The sequence below is a fragment of the Amblyomma maculatum genome, chromosome 11, assembly GCF_055883805.1.
Source record: "Amblyomma maculatum isolate TAMU_Amacu chromosome 11, ASM5588380v1, whole genome shotgun sequence".
In the NCBI taxonomy this organism is placed as follows: domain Eukaryota; kingdom Metazoa; phylum Arthropoda; class Arachnida; order Ixodida; family Ixodidae; genus Amblyomma; species Amblyomma maculatum.
The window spans coordinates 117,036,607-117,063,064 of record NC_139354.1 but is presented as its reverse complement, the minus strand read 5'-3'; the positions used below and the strand labels follow the sequence as shown (position 1 = coordinate 117,063,064).

The 26,458-nt window shown below is 49.3% G+C and overlaps 1 protein-coding gene and 1 pseudogene across 1 annotated transcript in view; both read right to left on the bottom strand.

Moving 5' to 3' along the window:
* The window catches only part of LOC146174816 (uncharacterized), a 212,297-nt gene that overhangs the window by 80,835 nt on the left and 105,004 nt on the right, over positions 1-26,458 (bottom strand). The gene's annotated exons all lie outside the window — the stretch shown is intronic.
* LOC146174817 (uncharacterized) lies at positions 7,031-15,153 on the bottom strand (annotated as a pseudogene).

The window sequence follows — 26,458 nt, the reverse complement described above, 5'->3', positions numbered from 1 at the left end:
CATTGAGAAAGAGTGCTTAGCACTTGTGTGGGGAATTCAGAAGTTTAACACGTACCTCTATGGAACATCTTTCATAGTACAAACCGACTACCAGCCGCTCCGGTACCTCCAGCAGGCAAAACACTTGAACAGCCGGGTGTTACGTTGGAGCTTGCTTCTACAAGAATATCAGTTTAGGGTAGAACACATAAAAGGTAACGAAAATGTGGGAGCCGACTATTTAAGTCGACTCTAGAAGAGACCAATGAAGGCGGGAACCAAAATAACTGTCTGAAAGTTCATCTTGAGTTCGAGGACAGCTCGTTGAAGAAAAAAAAATAATAATAATAATAAAGCGTGGGGCACTTTTAGGTTGTTGATTCCTAGGTGTATTCGACGGCAGTGTGTTGTCATGTTTGTGAATTTCATGGCATTGATGTATGAATTTTGTAATGTGTTATTACAGTTTGTGAAATTTGTGCAATATGTGTGATGTGAACATTTGCCCCATACAATTGTGAGCGCATGCATGTGCGCGCGATGTTCGTGGTTGTTGTGAATACTGTGGAACAGTATTCTTTAAGGGGGGGGGGCAGTGTCACGAAATTGGCGCCCATTTTCATCAAGCCGGTACGGCGCGAGGCCCGCACGGCGTCGCGTGGAAGCCATAGAGAGAAAAGCCCCCTTCCCCGCGCGGGAGAGCGCGTAGCTTTGTACGCGTTGCCGTCACCCTCTTTCCCATTGCCCGCGGAGGACGGTGGTTGATCGGACTGGAATCAGCCAGAAATTTCCAGCATGTTCTATGGGACCTGGCCAATGGCGACGCGCGGCTCGACGGGAGGAAGAGAGAGCGCTATAACCAGCGAAGCTAAGTGTGTGTGCGCGCTAGCTTTGACGCGTGCTAACAAACAGACGCGGCGCGCCCTATTTAAAGAGACCGCGCCGCTTGATGAGCCAGTCAGTCAGTTCGTCAGTGCTTTGCGACGTGTTCGCCTGTGCTTCGGCTGGACTCCCGGGGATCACCCGCTGCTGGCAAGCCCACGGACTTTCAAGGGAGCGGCGCTCGTCTCGTATGTCGGCCACATCGTGACTCTTGAGGCGTCGGACTGCAACAGTGCCCGGTGAACAATTTGGTGTTTGTTTATGTAACTCTCTCCTGTTTAATCTGTTGTAAAGCCTGTGTTATTGAATCATTCTGTAGTTGCATGCTTAGCATTCGTATTCTGTGAACCTCTCGTCTGTTGTATTTCAAGTGACCTTGTGTATTCCTTTGTATCGTCTCTTGCTGTGCATAAATTGTGTTTTGTTTGTTACTTCTGACTCCGATCCTTACTCTGGTTTGAACCGGCGACCGCTGGGCACCAAACGACCACCCCCTTCTGTCACTACAAGGTAGTTGAATCCCCGCTGAGATTGCCACGCAAGTCGAGGGCATCTCCTTTGCGACCGGAACAGCTACCCCCCCCTCACTCTAAGGGTGTCTGGGAGTGTGCGCACCTTAAGGGCGCATCGTTAATAATACCCCCTAATTATTAACGGGTGACAATTATTCTGGCGTCCGCGACAGGACGTTTGGTGCACTCAAGCTCAGAGGACGGAGAACGAGTTAGAAGAGTTTACGAAGAGGTCGTAAACTGTGTTGCAGCAGAGCGATAGCGAGAGGTTGTGCCGCGCGGAAGCGTTTAGGCGAGGTTCGCTAAGCAGTCTAGGTTACACCCAGACGGTTCGCGCTTCAGATATGAATCTGAAAGAGTTGATTGAGGCTGGCACCCAGCTGGGGTTGTCCGGTGCCGAACTGCGCAAATGGGTTAGCCAGAGAGAAAAAGAAGAAAGAGAGAGAGAAAAAGAAGAAAGAGAGAGAGAAAAAGAAGAAAGTGAGAGAGAAGAAAAGGAACGAGAGAGAGCAGAAAAAGAACGAGAGAGGGCTCGAAAGGAAGCCGAGGAAGAAAGAAAGAAGGCTCGAAAGGAGCGTAACTCATTGTAGGTGGTTGTGGAGGGCTTGCAAGAAGCGGCGTGGCACCCAAAGCTTGATGCACCTCTTCGTGAACAACATCGATGACTAATGCAACTTGCGGCTGCGCCGGCGTAGGCATGAGTTTCGCCAGCAGTTCGCGCACAATGGCTCGAATGGTCTCGCACAGTGAGTCTCCTGATGACACGGCGGATCTCTCATTACATATGGACAGCATTGACACAGTCGAGCGCTCGTGCCCGCATGTCAAGCGCTCACTCGATGGGAGTAGCTTCCATGTCAAAAGCATCTACGGTCACTGGCTGAATGCGAATGAGGCCGGCGAAGAGCAGTTCTTTCACACCTCTCATCATTAATCGCACTTTCCGCTTTTCCGACATATTTGGATCTGCGCGGTGGAAGAAGAGCTTCATCTCCTCCGCGTACACCATCACACTTTCGTTCGGATGCTAGATGCGATTTTGTAGTAGAAGATCGGCCTTTTCTTTACGAAATGCACCAATAATGCCTGCGAAAATTCTGCTTTGAACGTGTCCCATGTTTGCAGGCGAGATTCATGATTGACATACCAGGTCCTCACCGAGTCCTCCAGGGTGAAGTAGACATGGCGTACCTTCGCGTTCGCGTCTCAGGAATTAAAGGTGGCCACCCATTCCAACTGGTCCAGCCAGTCCTCGGCGTCTTCATGGGGAAGGCCATGAAATCGAGGGGGGTCTCGCTTGTGAAGCAGGATATTAGCAGCTATCTCTTGTGTGTTCATAGTGATAGTATGTGTGCTTGTAGACCGTAGATCAGATTAAAGGTGGCCACCCGTTCCAACTGGTCCAGCCAGTCCTCGGCGTCTTCATGGGGAAGACCATGAAATCGAGGGGGGTCTCGCTTGTGAAGCAGGATATTAGCAGCTATCTCTTGTGTGTTCATAGGGATAGTATGTGTGCTTGTAGACCGTAGATCAGGAAGAGGACCGAATTCGGGAGATAGGATACGTAGTCGCCGGCTGCACTGGTGAACAGGCGTTTCTACCCTGGAAGTGCGTCCTTGGCTGCAGTCACTGAAAGGCTGCTTGAAAGGAGCGTCCGGTACATAAGATATCCAGCACTTCTCCACCAGATGTCACGTTGGCAAAAAGGCGTGTGAAGGCCGCAGAGCCTGTAACACAGAGAGCCCGGTGTTGGCAAAGTCCAGGGGCGTACGGTCCGGGCGCGAGCCGGGAACTTCGTCAACCTCTGCTTCTCTCCCTTGTCTTCCTCATACTGGCATCAATATGCCCTCTTGCACTCTCAGCTCCCCTTCCCTCACGGCGCGATTCAAATGCTCACTAGAATTCGCTGTGGTTGGAGCATGAACATTCCCAGTAGAATTGCGGAAGCGCACTTTTCGTTTTTCCGGTGTCTCCTCTGCACTCTTGGCTTTCTCTTGTCTAGCTTTCTTTGCCAGGCTGCAACTTCTGGATACACCGAATTACGAAGATTTGCTTGCCTAAGGCGCTCAGTCACTGATCGGCTCCACTTCCTGCAAAAATCTTTCCCGACTTAGTAAATCCGTACTGCCAACTGTGCGACGAGCCTACCACCTTAGACCATATAATCTGGGAATGCGCGGAGGATCCGCCTCCGGTAGATCTAGTACCATCTCCCTCGCTAGAAAACTGAGAAGCAGTTCTCGCCAGCCGGGACCCAGATGTCTAGACCCGGGCCTCGGCAAGAGCGCAAGAGGTCGCTGACAGACTTGGACTGCCGGCCACCTGGAGCAGCTGAATGCAGCCCAAGGCACAAACAACCTAAATCGCTGAAGAATAAAGATTTTTTTTCTCTCTCTCTTCCATGGCTGACTGCTCCGATACCGGCGCGATGCAACATAAATACACTCGCTCCGACACATCGGAGCATCAATGACGTCACTGCGCAGGTGCAGCGCGGCAATCGAAGCGGCGGCGGCACCTCTGAGTGACCCTCGTAGCGGAGGAGTCGGCGGTTGCCCCCATCGTTTGCCTCTTATCGGTGTTGGTTGCAGTCCTACATATAATTGGTTTACAGGAAAGAAAAGGAGCAGTACCTGTCACTATAGGGTCATTTGTTTAACACCAGTGCAGGAAATCTTCAATACCTACAATGAATTTTTGCTGCACTGATGTAGCTGGTGTAGATTAAAAAATGGCCCTTATTCTACGCGGACACCTTAACAAAGCCGTAATACCTGATTGTTAAAAACTGATTGTTATAGGAAAGGCAAGGCGCGGTAACTGTTTCACTTGTTTTCTGTGGACACCTCAACCGCGCCGTAAGGGAAGGGAGGAAGGTGGGAGTGAAAGTGGATAGAGAGAAAGAGGAGCCGTAGTTGAGGGCTACGGAGTAATTTCGACCACCTGGGGATCTTTAACGTGCGCTGACGTCGCACAGCATACGGACGCCTCTTCATTTCGCCTCCATCGAAACGCCAAGTCGTAATAACCTTAACCAAGCCGTAAGAAAACCATAGGAGAAATCGTAAGAAAAATTAGGAAGGGGAGAGTGAAAAAACAGAGAAAGAGGTGGTCGTAGTGGAGGGCACAGCCAATCAGGACAGGGCGCCGAGTGCCGCGTTTGAGAGGTTGGAGTGCCACCCACTAGACACTGCCTATGACAACTGCAAGAGCGTCCTGGGTAACCATTGCCTTACAGTGGTGACACAACGTTCGATCCATCACAAGCCATGTGCACGGCATAGGCAGAGACTCTCTGTTCAGCGCTGCTGACGTTCTTGTCTTTACCGAAACAGGAGTCGCCGAAGATACGGTCCCGCTAATTCCCGAATTTAAACTGATTGTCGCGGCCAGACGGATAGACAACTGCGCAACGCTGGGTTATGCGTCTATGTAAAAGAGAGTGTACAGGCCATGCGTCTCATTCCGACCGTTCTCATTGAACGCGGCGAAACTTCATGCGTTAAACTTTGCAAGAGCGGCATGGTCGTGACGTAAGCCGTGCGTCTTACTTTCAGGCGAAACCTAAGCGTAGCCACGGGTATCTCGCTCTCGCTTCTCTAGCAGGTTTAACCAGACCTTACCCACAGCCCATTTTTGTATAAGCTTATTTAACCAGCGTGTAGTGAATCAAGACGCTTGACCCATTATTTACTGCATGAGCAGTGCAAGATGTAGGCAGCCGGGATTGACGCACAGAGTCGTTACGGTGCTTCTTAGTGTTAGCATATCAGTTTCCTTCCCTGTTCTCCGCTTTAGAGCCGTATTTTTCTCCCAGGAGTGCCAATTGATGTTTAAAGCACTCCCTGCATAAGACAACTTCCTTCGGACGGCTTGTGAAGTTCTCGGCGAAAATACTAAACCTGGACATAATTAACAACAACATAGAGGGTTACGTATTCGCCTAAAAAGCCATTATCTTTGAATAATGTATGCAACCTTATTTTCACAGCAATTTAGCAAGAACCTATATTTTATTGAGTTCATTGGTGGTACCCTAGGCACGATATTTACGATATAAGCAATGTGCACGTCAGGAAACATAGTGCGAGCGTTATGGTATTAACCACAAGACTCCAATCAATTTTCTGCAGGTGTTTAAAAATGTGAATGTTTTTCTTACATTTGCAGGTCTCGTTCACTGGCATGGACTGTGTGCGCCTGCGACAACGGCTTGGCTGCATTATTAGTGTTCCGAGCGTCAACTCTTTTGGCACCTTTGTTACGTACCTCGAATCATGAGGAAGTGTATTGCCATATAAGATTTAATGATCTGTCATTAAGCTTTTCATTGTAACTCCTTTTGAGCTTATGCTCTGTGGGTATTGATGAACTATTAATATGTGATTGTTGCTAGTTAGGGAGATTATCGCACCTTTCGTTGTTCTCCCATGTATGTACTGCAGTGCGTGTTTGTGTATACACAAGTACCTATGTGTGTGGAAGTCAATTCCCTCTACGATCGACCCGCGCATAGAATGAAGCTGTTCACGAACAACGCGAGCTCTCGCTGACGACATGCGGTTCGCTGCCACTTAGGTCTAAGCTCGCGGTAGTGAAGGCATGCGCACTCGAGTCTGCGTCTTTGCTCTGGTTTCTATATTTGCCAATATGTACCAACTAGCTCTGCTCTCTGCTCCACTGATCGAGTCCTTCATAAGCGCGCTCGTGTGGGATGGTGACAAGGCCCCCGTTGCGTGCAACGTCCTGCACCCACCGACTAGCCGGGGATGTCTCGGCCTGTTTTGCATCAACACGGCAGCAGCTCGAGTCCTCACGGCTAAGTTAGTTACGACACTGCTAGGCAGTGAGTGGTAACTGGGGAGTTCGTTCTTACTCTATACTGAATGAGCAGATCTCGTCGAGAGTTCACCGCGGATCGACATACTGGCCCGCAGACCGAAAGGCCACACCCGTTCTACCGCGTCACAGCAGGTTTCAGGCCGACCCTAACCGCTGACCTACCCGAGGTGGCATAGGTGCTGTTCCACCGACGGTAATTAGTGAGATGGTCGCCAGCGTGCGACTCTGCCCGGAGAATCAGCGGTGCACCTAGACCTTGGGCAGTCAGCCGCCTGACCCCCGAGTTCAGGGACTTTGAGTGACGGCGGCGCTGGGGAATTTTGTCCACGCGTCAGCGCCTCACTTTATGGAGCGTTGTGTCCAACGACAGCTGCCCCAACTGCGGCGAACGGATAAAAATTCACCATGTAGTGTTTGTTCACTGGTGTGAGTCATGTGGCACCTCGTGAGCGTACGTTTTGAATCGAAAAGCTTCATTACGAGGGTCGGAGTCGAGCTTCGCGTATGCCTTATGCCGTGTGCCATGGCGTCACAGCTATGGTCAGCTGCGCAGCCCCCTCGCCAAGCTCTGCCAGCGTTGCCTAGTAACGGTTAAGAGGTGTGCGACTCCTCATTAAAAAAAAGTTCGCCTTCATCCGGGAATCGAACCTCCATTCCTTCCATCCCCAGCCGAGCACCGTACCGCTGCGCCACGCCCCGGGTTCTTTTTTTCTGACATGGTATTTATTACACGTGATTATGTACAGAAACGGTTATGTAGACAAGCTATTTACAAAGCACTCAGTCGTTGTTTAGCTGCACAACAGAAAACACAACTAAAAGGCAGGCAAAGATAAACACCGTGTCACCAGCGGAAACCAATCAGATTGAAAGTAATTTTTATCATAAATGTTTTTCAGTTGCAGCATCAATCTGCTAAAATAGAGTCTAGGTGTAACAACAGGTCCAGCGCTGGGATCCAGCATGCGTGTCTTCCACAAGCTATGAAGTCCAATAGGGAAAAACATGTCATATGGTTCGTAATTAGATTGTGTGATAGCAAGATACCGCAAACAATACGAATTTAGAACAACGCCTTTCTTTAGTGTTCTTTGCAGCACGTCCCAAAAGAGAATTGTGTCTTTGCAATCAATGAATCAGTGCTCGGTTATTTCAGGCACATCACAGAGACGGCAGTTTACAGAAGATAGAAAAATATTTTTCCTATGGAGCCATGTGGTAACAGGTAGAGCTTTGGTATGTAATTTAAAGAAAAATGTTTTTGTGCATGGATAAATCTGCATTTTACCCACCCTCTTTAACACATCATGACACTTACGACCAAAGTATAAATTACGATACAGTGGTGGCGGAAAAAGCATTGCTACCAAATCCTTGTATCGTATCTTGCGCGAAACAGAATATAAGTACTCATTCGAGAATCGTACTGTCAAAAACCTCACCGAAGCATAAACTTCCTGCATAAATCCTAGTAACTGTGGGCGATCCGTAAAATCTGAAGAAACCATTAAGTCGAGAAGCAGATTCATGAAATTAACTTGTAGAAATGCTCTAATAATCGGATGTGAACAATCACAAAAAAAAAAAAGAAGAAACGGGCAACTAACTGCCTTACATACAGATGCACTAAGCCGAGCCACCCTGCATAAACAGGTCTGAATAGGTTATCACGTCGTATCGGTTCAAAATTTGATGACCAAATAAAAGTCGCAAATATTGGGTGAAAATGCTGGAAGTAATGTCTAGAACAGTGGAGGACCTGAAGCACGTAATAAAGTCTTGTCGCCAAAAAGATATTGCAGGCCTGAGCCCTACCGAAGATTGAGAGCCGATAGGGGACAAATGTATTAGCATAACGCTGGACGACTGGAACTCGCTCTTTCCAGTAATTTGCACTTGACTTAAATGCATGCAGTGGAACGCCCAGATATTTAGGGGCACACATGACCATTCAGCTCCTGCATACAGGGGCGGTGTTGAGCCCCACGAACCAAACCAAAGGCCGGAACTCTTGCAGTGATTCATCTGAGCACTAGAAACAATGCCAAGTTATACTATGCTGGATATAACGTTTTCTATGCTTGGTTTGTCAGTGCACAAAAACGCAAGATCATCCGCATATGCAAGCACTTTAACCTCATTTCCAAGGAGAGGGAGCCATGGATACTACTGCTATGTAAAACACTCTGACAAAGTGGTTCTAAGTAAAGAGCAAAAGGCAGTGGAAACATCGGACAGCCTTGCTTCACAGCAGAGTTGATTGGTACGGGGCTTGATAGGTGGCCATTTACAATCAGGCAAGTCGAACAATTCTTATAGCAAAGTTGCACCCTCTTCAGTACTACAGAACCAACATTCGCTCGCTCCAGAAGAGAAAACAGGAATGAATGACGAACTCGATCAAATGCTTTTGCGAGGTCGACCTGAAGTGAAGCAATCTGATCATGAGAGCAGGAGCACGATTCGAGGATTGTGCGCGCAATATGTAGTACATTACTTTGTATGGCTCGGCCCCTCAATCCGCACGTCTGGTGAGGGCCATTGAGGCTTGACATTGCGAACTGTAGGCGACTTGATAAGATTTTGGCGAAAATCTTGTAATCCACATTTGCCAATGTGATTGGTCTATAGCCTTCGACTGAGCGTAATTTTTCTTCATCCATGCTCTTTGGAATTAGGAGTGTGTAGCATTTTGTAAAAGTCTCGGGAAGGGCTTCTAGATCAAAACTCATCACGAAGACATCAAGCAGGATAGGAGCAAGAACAGTTCTAAAAGCTTTGTAAAATTGAGGGGAAATGCCATCAGGACCAGGCGTTTTAGAGAGAGGTAACTGATCAATTGCCATTTCTACCTCCTCCTGCGTGAAAGAGCTACTAATTACAGAGTAATCATCTTCTGATAAAGGGGTCACCAGGGATGTGAAACGGGAGATAATTTCAAAATTTCTCACAGAAGGAGTGGCACTAAACAACATCGAGTAATAATCCACAAATTCGCTTCCTTGGTACTCGTCACAAATGTGCCATTACGCATTAAACCAGGAATCAGCTTTGCAGTCGCATGATGACGTTCATCAAGCAAAGCTTGCCGCTGCGGGCGTTCGCAATGCAAAGCACGCTTGACACGAGATCGAATTTAAGGCACCCTGTATCGTTCGGCATCATGCCTTTGTAATTCACTTTTAACACTAGCAATTTCGTCCGCATATGAGCCAGGGGATTCACATTGTAGTTCATACAGGTTACAAGATTGTGTTAGGTGCCTGCTCCTGATGTTTCCTGTAGAAAGAATAAATTGAGCTAAGTTCAACTGCTATGGTTGGTTGATGGTTGGTTCACAGGAAGGGAAAGGCGCAGTATCTGTCACACTTGCTCTGTGGACACCGCAACCGCGCCGTAAGGGAAGGGAGGAAGATGGGAGTGAAGGTGGAAAGAGAGAAAGAGGAGCCGTAGTGGAGGGCTACGGAGTAATTTCGACCACCTGGGGATCTTTAACGTGCGCTGACATCGCACAGCACACGGACGCCTATTCGTTTCGCCTCCATCGAAATGCAGCCGCCGTGGTCGGGTTCGAACCCGGGAACTCCGGCGCAGTAGTCGGGCGTCTTACCACTGCGCCACCCCGGCGGGGCCAACTGCTATCCACGTACTTCCTGCTTGAACATTTCCCAAGCGGCGAACAATGGTACACTTCCGGAAAAACATGATTGTAGCAATGAGCGCACACGAATGATCAATTCTCGGTCATTTACCAGATATGAGTTCAACTTCCAAAGTTCCCACTGCGGCCTAACCTTTGAATGGTCATTGCCACCGAGCCGGGCCTATACGATGCAATGATCAGAAAACGAAACAGGTATAGTTTCACATACAAGCCCGCGGGAAACTAATGTACAAGATGCATAAATCCGGTCTCTACGAGCGTGAGAATGCCCCTAGAGACCTTGAATATTGAATACCTCTGTAGTTGCATGCTTAGCGTTTGTATTCTGTGAACCTCTCATCTGTGTATTTCAAGTGTTCTTGTGTATTCCTTTGTATCGTCTCTTGCTGTGCATAAATTGTGTTTTGTTTGTTACTTCTGACTCCGAACCTTACTCTGGCTTGAACCGGCGACAGCTGGGCACCAAACGGCCACTCCCTTCTGTCACTACAAGGTGGTTGAATTCCGGCTGAGCTTGGCACGCAGGTCGAGAGAATCTCCTTTGCGACCGGAACAGCTACCCCCACTCACTGTAACGGTGTCTGGGAGTGTGCGCACCGTTAAGGGCGCATCGTTAATAATACCTCATAATTATTCACGGGTGACACCAGCGCTCCCTGGTAACGTTGTTTTTCAATTAGTTCTAGGTTTAGATCGCATCTATGCCTCCGTCGATATCGTACCACAATGCAACAGGTATGAAGTAGTGCCAATGGTCTGAAAACGACACCGCATTGTTACTCCTGCGTGTACTTCTGCGTAGGCATTGTTAAGCGTGGGAATGGTGTTTTGTGGGAAATGTGGAAGTTAAACAACAAACTAGTTGAGGATGGATTGTACAGTCGAGGAGTGAGAGAAGAAATAGCAAAAATAGATCCACGAAAAAACATAAAGGTTTGGCAGCAGTGGGAGCTCTTTAAAGAAGCCTTGAAATTGAAAGCAATTGAAAGATCTGCTGTTATAAGTCACGAAGAGAAACAAAATGAAGTGCAGTTAAGGACACTACTTCATAAAATGGTACAACAGGAAAGCCGAGCACCGGGTGAATGGATGGAGAACATAAGGAAAAACCAAACAACAGTCGTGCGCTCGTGCTGCCGTGCCCGCATGTCAAGCGCTCACTCGATGGAAGTAGCTTCCGTGTCAAAAGCATCTACGGTCACTGGCGAAATGCGAACGAGACCGGCGATGCGCTGTTCTTTCACACCTCTCATCACTAATCGCACTTTCCGCTCTTCCGACATATTTGGATCTGCGCGGTTGAACAAGAGCTTCATCTCCTCCACGTACACCATCACACTTTCGTTCGGATGCTGGATGCGATTTTGAAGGTGATGCTCGGCCTTTTCTTTACGAAATGTACTATTAATGCCTGTGAAAATTCTGCTTTGAACGTGTCCCATGTTTGCAGGCGAGATTCATGATTGACATACCAGGTCCTCGCCGAGTCCTCCAGGCCAACGTAGACGCGGCGCATCTTCGTGTTCGCGTCCCAGGCATTAAAGGTGGCCACCCGGTCAAACTGGTCTAGCCAGTCCTCCGCGTCTTCATGGGGAAGACCATGAAATCGAGGGGGGTCTCGCTGGTGAAGCAGGATATTAGCAGCTATCTCTTGTGTGTTTATAGTGATAGTATGTGTGATTGTAGACCATAGATCAGGAAGAGGACTGAATTCGGGAGATAGGCCACGTAGTCGCCGGCTGCCCTGGTGAACAGGCGTTTCTGCCCTGGGAGTGCGTCCTTGGCTGAAGTCACTAAAAGGCTGCTTGAAAGGGGCGCCCTGTACATAAAGATTCACCCTGCACCTCTACCAGATGTCATGTTGGCAAAAAGGCGTGTGAAGGCCGCAGAGCCTGTAACACAGGCAGCCCGGTGTTGGCGAAGTCCAGGGACGTATGGTCCAAGCGCGAATCGGGAACTTCGTCGACTTCTGCTCCTCTTTCTTGCCTTCCTCATACTGGCATCAATATTTCCTCTTGCACCTCAGCTCCCCTTCCCTCACGGCACGATTCAAATGCCCACTAGAATTTGCTGTGGTTGGTTTGGCTTGGTAAAACTTTATTTCCCACAGTAGGGGTACTGAAGGACACTTGGCTATGCGCCAGGTGTAGAGGGCAGCTCCCACGTAGCACAGAGAGCCCGAAGCTCACCGCCGCCGCGCGGGCCTCCTGGACAGCCCGAAGCTGATCATGTAGTGAAGCTTTTTTAAACCCTTTTCCGAATGTGCCTTGTTCTTGGCGTAGGCGCCGCTCGATGCACAACCACACAGCATATGGTTTAAGTCTACACGGTCACTGCACCGTTCACACACATCCGCCGTAGTCGGGGTCGATGTGCTTCATGCGCCAGGGGTTGGGGTATGAGTTCGTTTGGAGCAAGCGTAACGTGACTGACCGGCTGCGGGTTAATTTCTTATCCGCGAAGGGAAATGCTCGTCTGCGCAGATAAAAATGCATATTGAGCTCGTTGTACGCGAATAATTGATCTATTTACTCGATATGTGGAGTAGCGGGGGAAACCGGAGGGACGCGGTCGATGAGCCCTCGCGCCGCCTTGTGTGCGATCTCGTTAAGATTCCGCAGGCCGCCCCCTAAGCTGCCCATGTGTGCCGGGAACCATACAATGAAGTGATCGGTGAGGTTACTTCCGCCTAAGATCCGTAGCGTCATATCGTCTATCCCACCCTTGGCGAAAGCTCGAGTGGCTGCTCTAGAGTCGCTGTATACAGTTGTGAAATTCGAGTCGTTTAGAGTGTTATCGCTGCTTGTTCAGTTACCTCTGGCTTCTTGGTGTAAAGTGTGATTGAGTTGAGCGTACGCCCTTGTCCGTCGACTACTGCTACCGAGTAGGCATGCTTTCCCGGTATGTACGCTGCATCCACGAAAGCTGTCTGGTCGGGAAACTGTGCCGCGTCCGCAGCGAAGGCTTTGGCGCGGGCGAGACTTCTTCCATGATTGTGGATCGGGTGTACGTTTCTTGGGAAGGGGGACACTTTGATTGCTTCTCGCACAACTTAAGGTAACTGCAGGACGTTGTCCCTTTCTGCTATTGTGTTCAGGCCGAGCTTGATGAGAATCTCTCTGCCCGCTTTCGTGCTTGATAGGCGTGATATCTGTGCAGTGTGCTGTGCCTCGATGATTTCGGCAAGGGTATTGTGCACTCCTAGCTGTAAGAGTAGTTCAGTGGAGGCATTATCGGGGAGCCCCAACGCTGTCTTGAAAGCTCGGCGTATGTGTACCTCAAGCCTTCTCTGATGTTCCTTTTTCCAGTTGAGCATTGCAGCCACGTATGTGATGTGACAGAGTACAAAAGCATGGACCATTTGAATAGCGTTGTCCTCGCTCAGTCCCTTGTGCCTATTCATGATGCGCCGAAACATCCGGATTGCGTTTGCAATCTTGATCGTGATGCTGTCGAGCACCGCCCAGTTGGACCCGTTGCTTTGGACTATTAATGCGAGAATTCGTATTTTGTCGACCGTAGGTATGCGATTTCCATCCCTGTCGTGTAACTCTATGTATGGTGTGTATTGCCGGCGCCAGTCGTTGGACGGGCGCCCTGTTCTTGGGGGGTGATAGATGAGTAGCTCGGATTTTCTAGAAGAGCAGCGAAGTCCCATTGGGGCAAGATGGGCCTCGGTAACCGTGATGGCTTCTTGCATGCGCGCTTCTAATTCGGCATCGCTGCCACCGGTGCTCCAGATGGTAACATCGTCTGCGTATATAATGTACTCCACATCAGCAAATACACCCAGTGCGCGAGAAAGCTTTGTCAACGCCAAGTTAAATAAGAATGGTGAAAGTACTGAGCCTTGTGGAGTTCTCTTATCGCGCAGATTAAAGCACTTCGTGATGTGCTCGCCTATCCGGAGAGTAGCCGTTCGATCCTCCAGAAACGCCTTGACGTAGTGGTAGAAGCGTGTTCCGAGATTGTGATCAGATATGGCTTTGAGAATGGCTTGATGTTGGATGTTGTCAAAAGCTTGCTCCACGTCGAGTCCCAGTAGCGCCTTGGTGTTTCGTGTGAGGCGATCCAACAGACTTCTCTTGATTCGTAGCATAGCGTCTTGCGTTGAGATACCTGGCCTGTGGCCGATCATACTGTAAGGGAAGTCCTCCTTTTCTTCTACGTATTCCGATAGGGTATTCAGGATCACGTGTTCGGCTAGCTTTCCTAGGCAGGACGTCAGCGAGATCGGCCTTAGCTGGGTAGGCCGAGTGGCTTGCCCGGTTTTGGGATGAGAACCGTATTGGTATGTTTCCACTCTGCAGGTAGTTGGCTAGTTTTCCAGGCTTCATTGATTTGTTGCGTTAGGAACGTGACCGAGTCGTCCTCTAAGTTTCGGAGAGCCCATTTGTGATAGCATCGGGGCCAGCTGCAGAGTTACTGTTGAGTTCGTGAATTGCGAAGCGTACTTCGCTTTCTGTGAAGTCCGTATCTAGCTCTGAGTTTGGGGCACCGTCATAGCTCTTCCTTTGTAAGGTACTGGGTAGCCCTGATTTAAGCGGTAGGTACGTTTGGCAAGGCCATCCAGACGGGCTTCGGCGGTACTGGTTAGCTTCGCGCTGTTGGACGAATGAACATTCCCAGTAGAATTGCGGAAGCGCTCTTCTCGTTGTGTCGGTGTCTCCGCTGCACTGTCGGCTTTTCTCTTGTCTAGCTTCCTCCAATCTATTGTCCTTTACCATGCTGCAACTTCTGGATACGCCGAATTACAAAGATTTGCTTGCTTAAGGCGCTCAGTCACTGATCGGCTCAACTTTCTGAAAAAATCTTTCCCGACTTAGTAAATCCGTACTTCCAGCTGTGCGGCGAGCCTGCCACCTTAGACCATATAATCTGGGACTGCGTGGAGGATCCGCCTCCGGTAGATATAGTACCATTTCCCTCGCTGGAAAACTGAGAAGCTGTTCTCGCCAGCCGGGATCCAGACGTCCAGTCTCGGGCCTCGGCAAGACCGCAAGAGGTCACTGACAGACTTGGACTGCCGGCCACCTGGAGCAGCTGAATGCAGCCCAAGGCAAAAACAACATAAATCGCGGACGAATAGTTTTTTTTTTCTCTCTGTCTCTTCCACGGCTGACGGCTCCAGCACCGGTGCGATGCAGCATAAGTACACTCGCTCCGACAAATCGGAAGAGCAATGACGTCACTGCGCAGGTGCAGTGCAGCAATCGCAGCGGCGGGGCACCTCTGAGTTACCCTCTTAGCAGAGGAGTCGGCGGTGGCCCCCATCGTTTGCCTCTTATCGGTGTTGGTTGCAGTGCTACATATAATTGGTTTACAGGAAAGAAAAGGCGCAGTATCTGTCACTATAGGGTCAGTTTAACCTACACCTGCTACACCAGTGTAGGGAATCTCCTATGCCTACAATGACTTTTTGCTGCACTGATGTAGCTGGTGTAGAATAAAAAATGGCCGTAATTCTACGCGTACACCTTAACCAAGCCGTAGGTATGGATTGCATTGCAAAACATTTATTTCGTCGCTCAAGCAGGTCTAAGGAGAGACGTACTAGATTTCCGCTAGTCCATGGCTGGCGGCGACCTCATTAGCCCGCTCGATGGCACGTAGTTGAATCTTCGGGTCCGAGCTGACCAGCACGGCTTCCCACTGCTCGAGAGAAGGGAGCTGTACTAATTTCACCGCAGGTGAATCATTTGCGCAGTCCTAGAGAATGTGATCGTATGTCGCTCTTTCGCCGCATTTACTGCAGTTTGAGTTCTACTGGCCTGGGTACATCAGGGCAAGCACCGCCGGATTTAGCAGGTGCGCCTTCCTGCGCCTTTTTTAAAGATTTGTGTGTGTGGGGGGGGGGGGGTGGCAGATACGTGCGCCTTTCCAGCCTGAAGTTATGGGTAATGTCATGAAAAGAAATTAACCCGTCCCTCGTGAAATTCGGGTCGGAGGGCGCGCTCACTGGCCGGTCGACGAAACCTCGGGCTTGCGCGTGAGCCGCCTTTTTCCCCGGATTAGACGAGTGGGCCGGGACCCAGATTAGCTCAATTTGCCTAATCGGAGCAGGGGTGCTTTGGAGGATGCGAAGAGAGGTAGACGTGATGCGGCCCCTCACGAAATTGCAAATGGCTGTTTTAGAATCACTGATTATAATATCGGCGGACGCGTTTGCAATAGCTAAGGCTATGGCCGCTAACTCCGCCGTCTCGGAGGAGGTGGTTGCGATTGATGCGGCCGCCAACGGGAAACCGTTCATATTCACAGCGAACGCTTGTCTCTGGGTATGCCTATATTCCGCCGTGTCCACGTATGCTCCATTGACGTGTCGGCCGTACTTGGCATGTAGGGCGCGAGCCCTAGCCATGCGTCGGCCTTCGTGGCGCGCGGGGTGTATATTCTTGGGCAAGGGTTTAATGAATAGAGCTGTTCCTAACGTGTGTAGGTAACTGTGTTTTCGCGTCCTTCTCTGGAAGTTGTTCACACATATGTGTAGTCTGTACAGGATGGACCTTCCCGCATTCGTGCGAGTGAGTCGTCGGAGCTGGGAAAATAAGGAAGGGGAGAGTGAAAAAACAGAGAAAGAGGTGGCCGTAGCGGAGGGCACCGCCAATCAGGACAATGCGCCGAGTGCCGCGTTTGAGAGGTTGGCGTGCCACCCACTAGACACTGCCTATGACCACTGCAAGAGTGTTCTGGGTAACCATTGCCTTACAGTGGTGACACAACGTTCGATCCATCACAAGCCATGCGCACGACATAGGCAGAGACTCTCTGTTCAGGGCTGCTGACGTTCTTGTCTTTACCGAAACGGGTGTCGCCGAATATACGACCCCGTTAATTCCCGAATTCAAACTGATTGTCGCGGCCAGACGGATAGAAAAGTGCGCAACGCCGGGTTATGCGTCTATGTAAAAGAGAGTGTACAGAGAATGCGTCTGATTCCGACCGTTTTAATTGAACCCCGCTGGGGTGGCGCAGTGGTTACGGCGCTCGACTACTGTTCCCAAGGACGCGGGATCTAATGCCGGCCTCGGCGGCCGCTTTTCGATGGAGGCGAAAAGCAAGGCGCCCGTGCGCTGTGCGATGTCAGTGCACGTTAAGAACCCCAAGTGGTCGAAATTTCCGGAGCCCTCCACTACGGCGTCTCTCATAGCCTGAGTCGCTTTTTGGATGTTAAACCCAACAAACCAAACCAAACCAAACGTTTTAATTGAACACGGTGAAACTCCATGTGTTAAACTTTGCGAGAGCAGCGTCGTTGTGACGTAAGCCGTGCGTCTTACTTTCAATCGAAACCTAAGCGTAGCCACGGGTATCTCGCTCTCGCTTCTCTAGCAGGTTTAACCAGATCTTAACCACAGCCCATTTTTATATACGCTTATTTAACCAGCGTGTAGTGAATCAAGACGCTTGACCCATTATTTACTGTATGAACAGTGCAAGATGTAGGCAGCCGGGATTGACCCACAGAGTCGTTACGGTGCTTCTTAGTGTTAACATATCAGTTTCCTTCCCTGTTTTCCGCTTTAGAGCCGTATTTTTCTCTCAGGAGTGCCAATTGATGTTTAAAGCACTCTCTGCATAAGACAACTTCCTTCGGACGGCTTGTGAGGTTCTCGGCGAAAATACTAAACCTGGACATAATTAACAACAAACAGGGTTACGCATTCGCCTAAAGAGTCATTACATTTGAATAATGTATGCAACCTTATTTTCACAGCAATTTAGTAAGAACCTATATTTTATTGAGTTCATTTGTTGTACCTAGGCATGATATTTACGATATAAGCAATGTGCAGGTCAGGAAACATAGTGCGAGCGTTATGGTATTAGCACCGACTCCAATCAATTTTCTGCAGGTGTTCAAAAATGTGAAGGTTTCTCTTAAATTTGCAGGCGCGTTCACTGGCCTGGACTGTGATCGCCTGCGACAACGGCTTGGATGCATTATTAGTGTTTCGTGCTTCAATTCTATTGTCACCTTTGTTACGTACCTCGTATCATGAGGAAGTGTATTGCCATATCAGATTTAATGATCTCTTATTAAGTTCTTCATTGTAATTCCTTTTGTGCTTGTGTTCTGTTGGTATTGGCGAACGCGGAATGACTATTAATATGTGATTGTTGCTAGTATCGCACCTTTCGGTGTCCTCCCATGTATGTACTGCAGTGCGTGTGTGTGTATATACAAGTACCTATGTGTGTGGAAGACAATAAATTCCCTCTACGATCGACCCGCGCATAGGATGAAGCTGTTCACGAACAACGCGAGCTCTCGCTGACGACACGCGGTTCGCTGCCACTTAGGTCTAAGGTCGCGGTAGTGAAGGCATGCGCACTCGATTCTGCGTCTTTGCTCTGGTTTCTATCTTTGCCAATATGTACCAACTAGCTCTGCTCTCCGCTCCAATGATCGAGTGAAGTGTTGCCGCGCCGCAAGGCGCGTCTTTCATAGGCGCGTTCGTGTGGGATGGTGAGGAGGCCCCCGTTGCGTGCAACGTCCTGCACCCACCGACTAGCCGGGGAGGGCTCGGCCTGTTTTGCATCAATACGGCAGCTCGAGTCCTCATGGCTAAGTTAGTTACGACACTGGTAGGCAGTGAGTGGTAACCGGGGCGTTCGCTCTTGCTCTATACTGGATGAGCACATCTCGTCGAGAGCTCACCGCGGATCGACATACTGGTCCGCAGACCGAAAGGCCACACCCGTTCTACCGCGTCACAACGGGTTTCAGGCAGACCCTAACCGCTGACCTACCCGAGGTGGCATAGGTGCTGTTCCACCGACGGTAATTAGTGAGATCGTCGCCAGCGTGCGACTCAGCCCGGACAATCAGCGGTGCATCTAGACCTTGGGCCGTCAGCCGCCTGGCCCCCGAGTTCAAGGACTTTGAGTGGCGGCGGCGCTGGGGAAGTTTGTCCACGCGTCAGCACCTCGCTTTATGGAGCGTCGTGTCCAACGACAGCTGCCCCAACTGCGGCGAACGGATAAAAATTAACCATGTAGTGTTTGTTCACTGGCGCGAGTCATGTGGCACCTCGTGAGCGTACGTTTTGAAGCGAAAAGCTTCACTACGAGGGTCGGAGTTGAGCTTCGCGTATGCCTTATGCCGTGTGCCGTGGCGTCACAGCCAAGGCCAGTTGCGCAGCCCCCCCCCCCCCGCCAAGCTCTGCCGGCGTTGCCTAGTAAAGCTTAAGAGGTGTGCGACTCCTAATTAAAAAAAAAAAAGTTTGCCTTCATCCGGGAATCCAACCTCCATTCCTTCTATCCCCAGCCGAGCGCCGTACCGCTGCGCCATTTCCCGGTTTTTTTTTTTCTTCTGACATGGTATTTATTACACGTGGTTATGTACAGAAACGGTTATGTACACAGTCTATTTACAAAGCACTCTGCCGTTGTTGAGCTGCACAACAGAAAACACAATTAAAAGGCAGGCAAAGATAAACACCGTGTCACCAGCGGAAACCAATCAGGTTGAAAGTAATTTTTATCATAAATGTCCTTCAGTTGCAGCATCATTCTGCTAAAATAGAGTCTTGGTGGAACAAGAGGTTCAGCGTTGATATCCAACATGCGTGTCTTCCACAAGCTGCCGGGCCTTCGGTCCTCGGCCGCGGCAATACAGTCATGCACTTAAAACTCGCGCCAAATGCAGGCGCGGCAGCATATACGCGTGAGAGCGAATCCGCGCGTTGGAAGCCGGGATAGTGGTTTCCCGATAAGAAGGCCGCGCGACAAGGGGGAAGGGCTTTTTTTGCTTCGTCCGGCGTGGACAACGTTTGGCGGGGCGTACCTGGACGGAGTGTTATTTCGTCGTGTCGTGTTTGGACGGGGATTCCGGACTTTCGGCGTGAGTGCCTGATTGTGCTATTGTTCCTTTCAATTTTTCTCTTCCGTGAAGATTGTTACCTTCACACTGCCGCGGTTTTCTTTGTTTCTGTTTATCGCAAAAGTAGCGACTTCGTTATTCTCCTTGTGTTTGCCCAAAGTAAAAGCGGTTCCCCAATATTTGGTCTGTGGTTGTCCGTTGTACGGATTATTGCGCCTCGCGGACCCTCCCCCTTTCCGGGGCGAAGGCAGTGACCTTCATCTGGCGCCCAACTGGTGATTTCTTTCTTTCTTTTTCTTTTCACACTGCTTTGCCGTTGTGCTTGCTTTAGTTTTTTCTTTTCATTTTTTCGAGACGCCTCCGTACTTCGTGGCTACCAGCACCGGGAACCGCCCCCCTCCCAGAGCCGGTCGTGGACACTTCTGCAGCGCTCCTTTCGACGTCGGACGGTACGGCATTTGCGTCAAAAAAGCTCTCGACAACATAAGCTACGCAAATTTTTCTGTCCATCAGCCCTCGCCACATCCATCCATTGTTTAATTGCCGGTAACATTTTGCGGGTGTTTTGTTCGCCCATTTACTGTGCCAGACATGCATTGCCGCTAATTCGATGCACTTACGTTCCGAAAAGGTTGCGCGAACCACTACTGCGATGTCTGACGACGACAAAGCTACCTCCCCACCGGATATGTCCGGCATCGTCACCCAGTTAGCCACAATACTAGAACGTCAATTGCAGGTGACACCGAGAGATAGCTTCCGCTTGCAGCTCGCAGTGCCAACTTATGACGGCCACACTGATGAAAAATCTGTGGCAGACTTTCTTCAAGAGATGGCTGATTAACGCAACGCGCAAGCCGTAACTGACTTCTTCAGCGCGTTCTGTCAGTGGCCATAACGGGCTCCGCCGCCCGTTGGCGGCGTCGTCAGTCATTTCAAAGTTGGTCTCACTTCGAGCATGCTCCTCCGGGCAGAGTTCCTCCCCCTAGACTATGCGGTCCGTATGAAAGACGAACATCGCGCTCGCACTCAAGCAGAGGACGAAAGCCTCCAGGAATACATACGGTCATTTCAGGAGCTTGTGTATTGTGTATCAGCAAGATACCGCGAACTGTACGAATTTAGAACAATGTCTTTCTTTAGTGTTCTTTGCAGCACATCCCAAAAGAGAATTGCGTCTTTGCAATCAATGAATCAGCGCTCAGTTATTTCAGGCACATCACACAGACGGCAGTTTACAGAAGATAGAAAAATATTTTTCCTATGGAGCCATGTGTTAACCGGTAGAGCTTCGGTATGTAATTTAAAGAAAAATGTTTTCGTGCAAGGAGAAATTTCATTTTAACCACCCTCTTTAACACATCATCACCCTTACGACCAAAGTATAAAGAACGATACGGTGGTGGCGGAAAAAGCATTGCTATCAATTCCTTGTATAGAATCTTGCGCGAAACAGAATATAAGTACTCATTCGAGAATCGTACTGTCAAAAACATCACCGAAGCATAAACTTCCTGCATAAATCCTAGTAACTGCGGGCGATCAGTAAAATCTGAAGAAACCTGTAAGTCGGGAAGCAGATTCATGAAATTAACCTGTAGAAATGCTGTAATAATCGGATGTGAACAATCACAACAAAAAAAGAAGAAACGGGCAACTAACTGCCTTACATACAGATGCACTAAGCCGAGCCACCCTGCACAAACAGGTCTGAATAGGTTATCACGTCGAATCGGTTCAAAATTTGATGACCAAATAAAAGCCGCAAATATTCGATGAAAATGCTGGAAGTAATGTCTAGCACAGTGGAGGACCTGAAGCACGTAATAAATGTTTGTCGCCAAAAACATATTACAGGCCTGAGCCCTACCGAAGATTGAGAGCCGATAGGGGACAAATGTATTAGCATAACGCTGGACGACTGGAACTTGCTCTTTCCAGTAATTTGCACTTGACTTAAATGCATGCAGTGGAACGCCTAGATATTTAGGGGACACACATGACCATTCAATTCCTGCATATAGGGGCGGTGTTGAGCCCCACGAAACAAACCAAAGGCCGGAACTCTTGGAGTGATTCATCTGAGCACCAGAAACAACGCCAAATTCTTCTATGCTGGATATAAATTTTTCTATGCTTGGCTTGTCAGTGCACAGAACCGCAAGATTATCCGCATATTCAAGCACTTTAACCTCATTTCCAAGGAGAAGGAAGTCATGGATACTACTGGCATGTAAAACACTCAGACAAAGTGGCTCCAAGTAAAGAGCAGAAAGCAGCGGAGACATCGGACAGCCTTGCTTCACAGAAGCGTTGATTGGTACGGGGCTTGATAGGTGGCCATTTCCAATCAGGCAAAAAGAACAATTCCTATAGCAAAGTTGCACCCCCTTAACTGCTACAGAATCAACATTTGCTCGCTCCAGAAGAGAAAACAGGAATGAATGACGAACTCGATCAAACGCTTTTGCGGGGTCGACCTGAAGTGAAGCAACCTGATCATGAGAGCAGGAGCACGATTCGGAGATTGTGCGCGCAATATGTAGTACAGTAGAGCGCGATTTGAAGGTTATCGCGCGAGCGTCGACTGATAATATGAACAGCGCCATGGCCCAGAATTCTCTGGCGAGGCGAGGGAGGCATCAGGCCAGCTTCCCTCACTCTTTTTGCTGTTCCTTCAGCAGCCTTCACTCCCTACTGAGCTATCAGTTTCGTTTTTTTATTCTGCGAACAGGCAGTTATCGTGGTGATCATGACGTAATCTAGGTATTATCTGAAATTGGACACTTTATCGCAACAAATGAAACGCTTATAACACAGAAAAAGGACATTGAGTTTATTTCGGGGGTCATGACTGTTGTACAGAACAGCGAACGAGGAAGAGAAGAGTGCGTAATCATGTTTTTTTTTCGATTCCACAACCGGCCGCCAGGTGCCTGGAGTGCTAGGCTATTCGACGCTCGCGCGATAACCTTCAAATCGCGCTTGACTGTATATTACTTTGAATGGCGCAGCCCCTCAAGCCGCACGTCTGCTGAGGGCCAATGAGAACCGACATAACGAACATAAGATTTTGGCGAAATTTTTGTGATCCACATTTGCCAGTGTGATCGGTCTATAGCTTTCCGCTGACTGGATTAGGAGAACGCGCTGTGGATATAGCCTTCCGCTGATTGGTCTATTGCCTTCCGATGCTTAAATGCGGGCACAGGAGGGTGAAGTGGGAGGCGTCGCGCCTCCGCACCGGGTGCGGGTGGCCCCAGTGACGCCACTGGGAATTCTTACCGGCGTCTCAATTGAAGCTATTGAAAACGAGGGTACATAATACGTGGCGTGAAATCGCTACAGCAGTGAGGGAGGCGCAACTCAGCAGACTGAGTTCCACGAAGGCAGGAAGAACGATCCTGGCCAGCATAGAGAAAAACTAGAGGGAGCTGTCATACGTGGCAGCATAAATAGATTTTTAGGTCCGAAAAAGACTGAAGATCGCTCTATATTTTGCCCCGCCGAGGTGGTGCAGTGGTAAGATGCCCGACTACTGTCCGGAGTGCCCGGGTTCGAATCCGACCTCGACGGCTGCGTTTCGATGGAGGCGAAATGAAGAGGCGTCCGTGTGCTGTGCGATGTCAGCGCACGTTAAAGATCCCCAGGTGGTCGAAATTACTCCGAAGCCCTCCATTACGGCTCCTCTTTCTCTTTCCACCTTCACTTCCACCTTCATACCTACCCTTACGGCGCGGCTCAGGTGTCCACAGAAACAAGTGTGACAGATACTGCGCCTTTCCCTTCCTGTGAACCAACCAACCAACCAATCGTTCTATTTTTCAAGAACATGCACCCGACATACAGTAAGGAGCGCAGGGTACATAAATTCAAAGGCATAATAAAATGGCTACGAAGAGTAGACTGTACTCAAATTGCATACTGCGATGCGGCCTGCGGCCTAAAAGGGGCGGCTATAATGGTAATAATCGATGGCGACTACGAGACAGCGGTCACCGGATTCCTAAACACTAGAAACTCGCTCATATCAGAAGAAGCTGCTCTGGCGTTAGCCTGCAGGAGCAGCAAAGCCAAATTCATACTTCGCGACAGCAAGATAGCAGTAAAGAACTTTAGTAAAGCAGTTAGGATACTTGGAAAATCGGTATTGGATAGAGAGATTTCCATCATGTGGGTCCCGGCTCGCGAGAAGACTCCAGGCAATGAGGCTGCTTTACAGTCGCGCCCGAGATATCTACACCCGTGCGGCCGTGGAAATACCTTTACGCGGGTCGCGTATTTGGCTTTACTCGGGGGCCCCGCCGAGATGGTGCAATGGTAAGACGCCCGACTACTGTGCCGGAGTACCCGGGGTCGAACCCGACCTCGGCGGCTGCGTTTCGATGGAGGCGGAACGAAGAGGCGTCCGTGTGCTGTGCGATGTCAGTTCAGTTCAGTTCAGGCGTTCAGTCGTGTCCGACTCTTCGTGACCCTATGGACCATGTCACGCCACGCTTTCCGGTCTCTCACTATCTTCTTAACATCACATAGCTTCATCTGCAATGCCTCGAGAATGCCATCTAACCATCGCGTTCGCTGCCTACCCCTTCTCAGGCGACCCTCAACCTTTCCCAACATCAAATCTTTCTCCAGCGACTCCTCTCTTCTCATCAGATGACCAAAGTAGCTGAGCTTTAACTTTAGAATTTGACCCTCCAATGAGCAGTCAGGGATTATGGTCGACAATATCAACTGATTTGATCTTCTGGCAGTCCAAGGAACTCTTAAGAGTCTTCGCCAGCACCACAATTCAAACGCGTATATTCTTCGGCGGTCAGCCTTTTTCACAGTCCAACTCTCGCATCCATACATCACAACTGGAAAGACCATAGCAGGGGTTATACGGATCTTGGTTGGCAGACTAATGTCTCTGCTCTCTACTAGGCGGTCAAGGCTAACCATTGTTCTCTTTCCCAGAAGCAGGCGTCTCCTAATTTCATGGCTGCAGTCTCCTTCCGAGGTAATCTTGGCGCCCAAGAACAGAAAATCTGTCACAGCTTCCACTTCTTGTCCAGTGATGCTCCAGGACTTGATAGGGCAAGACGCCATGATCTTCGTCTTTTTAATGTTCAGTTTAAGCCCGAACTTCTCACTCTCTTCTTGTACGCGCATCAGAAGTCTCTTGAGTTCCACTTCGCTTTCTGCCATTAAAGTGGTATCATCCGCATATCTAAGGTTGTTGATACGTTTTCCAGCAATCTTCACTCCAGCTGAAGACTCGTCCAGACCGGCCTTCCTCATTATGCACTCTGCATGTAGGTTAAATAGGCAGGGCGACAGTATGCAGCCTTGCCTCACCCCTTTCTCAATCGGAAACCAATCAGTAAGACCATGCCCAGTTCTGACTGTGGCCTCTTGCCCTTCATAAAGGTTCCTGAGGAGACAGATGAGGTGAATTGGAACTCCCATCTCTTGGAGAGCTTGCCACAATCTGCTGTGATCTACGCAGTCAAACGCTTTCGCATAATCAATAAAGCAGAAGTAAATGGGTTTCTGGAACTCTCTTGCTTTTTCCATGATCCAGCGAAGGTTGGCAATTTGGTCTCTAGTTCGTCTGCCCTTGCGAAACCCAGCTTGCACGTCCGGAAGCTCCCGATCCACATACTGCTGCAGCCTACCTTGCAGGATTTTTAACATCACCTTGCTAGCATGCGAAATAAGCGCGATCGTGCGGTAGTTGGAACAATCTTTGGCACTGCCTTTCTTTGGAATGGGGATGTAAACTGACCTCCTCCAATCCTGTGGCCACTGCAGGGTTGTCCAAATCTTTCGACATAATGTATGCAGTGTGTTTACAGCGTCGTGGTTGAGGTTTTGAAGCAACTCAGCTGGAATACCATCAATTCCGCTAGCTTTGTTCTTAGCAAGGCTGGCTAAGGCCCATTCAACTTCACTCTTCAGGATGCCCGGCTCGAGATCAGTAATCACAACAGTCCTATGTTGGGTTTGCACATCCGGGTCCTTCTTGTACAGTTCTTCTGTGTATTCCTGCCTCCTCTTCTTTATCTCTGAGGCTTCAGTGAGGTCCTTGCCTTGTTTGTCCTTTATCACGCCCAGCTTAGCACAGAAGCTTCCTTTGATATCTTTGATTGTCTTATACAGAGCTCTTGTGTTCCTTAATTGGCTGTTGTCCTCAACTGCTTGACACTGTATGTTCAGGAAGGCATTCTTATCTCTCCTTGCTATTTTCTGGAAATCCGCATTGAGAACCTTGTATCTTTCTCTTTCCCCCATACCTTTTGCCATCCTCCTTTCCTCAGCTATTTGCAAAGCCTCTTCAGATAACCAGTTTGCTTTTGCTTTGGAACTACCTTAGTAGCAACTTCTTGTATTATATTACGAACATCAGTCCACATCTCTTCGGGCTCTTTGTCTTCTAGATCTAATTCTTGAAATCGATTCCTCACTTCCACAGCATATTCTAATGGAATCTGATCCAGATCATACCTGAAAGGCCTTCTAGTTTTCTGCGTTTTCCTCAATCGAAGCTTAGTTTTGGCAACAAGAAGCTGATGATCGGTGCCACAATCGGCCCCAGGCCTTGTTTTTACTGCTTGTATAGCGCTTCTCCATCTCTGCCGGCAAATAATATAATCGATCTGATTCCTGTACAGACCGTCCGGTGAAATCCATGTGTACAGGCGCCTCTTGTGCTGTTGAAAATGAGTATTCGCTATGGTCAGGTTGTTTTCTTGACAGAACTCTCCTAGC